This window comes from Diplotaxodon limnothrissa, linkage group LG6, assembly GCF_057381915.1.
Source record: "Diplotaxodon limnothrissa isolate DT_005_m linkage group LG6, D_limnothrissa_male_GT1.1, whole genome shotgun sequence".
In the NCBI taxonomy this organism is placed as follows: Eukaryota; Metazoa; Chordata; class Actinopteri; order Cichliformes; family Cichlidae; genus Diplotaxodon; species Diplotaxodon limnothrissa.
The window spans coordinates 40,520,622-40,522,819 of NC_140601.1; positions in this window are offsets into that span (position 1 = coordinate 40,520,622).

A 2,198-nucleotide genomic window follows, 5' to 3' on the forward strand; every position below is an offset into this window, starting at 1 on the left:
TAGAAACAGTAGAAACAGTAGAAGCCGAAGGAACTGCGCCGTGAATGCAGGATAAAGATGAATGAAACTGTTTGAAGTTAAGAAGCAGTAAGATGGATTCTCCTTGCACGCTTAATAGTGCTGAGTGGTAGAAGTAAAGACAAAAGTCTCCTAAATGCCAGGCAGTAGACCAGACCACCGAGAGACAAGTTTCAAATTCACATTCAAATTTTATTTGTCACACACACAACCTTACACAGTATGACATGAGGTGAAATGCTTGTACCTGTGCAATGCAATGCCCGACCATTAAATGACAGTGGTTTTACAGTATTTACAATTTACAGGTTATACAAAATTTACAGATTTAACTTACCGTAGAAATTTACAGTAAAAAAATGTGCAAATAGCAGAAAGAGATTATAAATTATAGGAAGTGTGCATGAAGAAAAACCAGAGTGCGTGTGGTGATGTGATGTGTGTGGGAGAGTCCAGTCCTACACCTGGTTCAGGGCCCGAATAGCCTGCTGTTCCCAAACCAGGTGGAGATGTTTCCCGTCAGGACGCTCTCGATGGTGCAGGAGTAAAAGTAAAAGTTCTTGAGCACCTTCAGTGGCAGATGGAAGTCTCTAAGTCTTCTGAGGAAGAAGAGACGCTGACGGGCTTTCTTAACCAGGGTGTTGATGTGACAGCACCATGACAGGTCCTGAGTGATGTGGACACCCAGGTATCGGAAACTGTCCACTCTCTGCACTGGCGTGCCACTGATGATGAGGGGCTTGTAATTCCTCGCCTGCTTTGTAGTGAAGTCCACGATCAGCTCCTTAGATTGCTGACGTTTAGGAGGAGGTTATTCTCCTGGCACCAGGTCTCCAGGTTCCTAATCTCCTCCAGGTAGGCCGTCTCGATGTTGTCGGAGATCAGGCCCACAACAGCAGTGTCGTCAGCTAACTTGACAATGGAGGTGGTGTCTGATGTGGCTACACAGTCATAAGTGTACAGTGAGTACAGCAGGGGGCTTAAAACACAGCCCTGAGGTGCTCCAGTGCTGAGTGAGATGGAGGGGGAGACTTGTTTTCCCACCCTCACTGATTGGGGTCTGTCTGTGAGGAAGTTGAGGATCCACTGACACAGTGATGAGCTGAGTCCTAGATCCGTCAACTTGGTGAAAAGCTTAGAGGGAATTATTGTGTTGAATGCTGAACTGTAGTCCACGAACAGCATCCTAACATAATTCCCTCTGCCAGTCTCCAGGTGACTCAGGGATGTGTGGAGCAGGTGAGATATGGCATCGTCTGTGGAACGATTAGTCCGGTAAGCAAGCTGAAGTGAGTCGATGGTGGCAGGAAGTGAAGAAGAAGTTTGTTTTGCATCTCGTCGTTAGCACAAGAGCGTTTGGATGCTATTATGATACTTAATATCATATGATTATATTTACAAAGATGCACTCAGAAGGACCAGTTAAATTTCAAGCTTGTAGCTGGTGGCGACTCCTCTATTTAAAAAAAATAATCCTTATTATAGACATGCATGTTGGAAAATGAACCCTCTTTATTTATAATCTGTGACCCCTTTAAAGTCTTTGCTGATCAGTTTAAAGTGTTTAAAATTGTATTTTATACAGGATGGAGTTATTTGTTTTTATTCAAAGTCTCTGCTGTGTCAAAACAGCGGTAATTCAAAGTGAGCTCTATGGGCGGGTCAGCCTGCACCACACGAGCGTGTCGTGTCCCTGTTTCTCAGCCAGATCGCCCCTCATGACTCAAACTCCATGTGATGAGAACAATTTGTGTTTACTAGTTTTATATATATTTAAAAACAACCTGAAAGCTTACTTGTAAACAAATATTTTATACTATGGAACAGTTTATGCAGCTTTTACTTTCAAGTTTCAAAGAGAACAGCAGGCTGTTCTTACAAGTTTTTCCACAAGTTCCTCATTTTTATCTAAACACCACCCACCACGATTTTAAAACCTTCTTATGCATTTATGGTGCTGTAGCTGTAAACAGCAATCACTGTGTGGACGTGGAAAGCTTTCACACACTTCATTTACTATATTTAAAAAATATATATTTTAAACCTGAAAAACAAAAAGCAGAAATCCAATAAAATAAAAATGTTAAGAAGTCCTTGAAGGAAATTACTGTGCTGACTCCTAGTTTCTTTTGTTGACTCAGTAGACTGAATAACCGCAAACCGGTTGTAGCTGTTTTGTT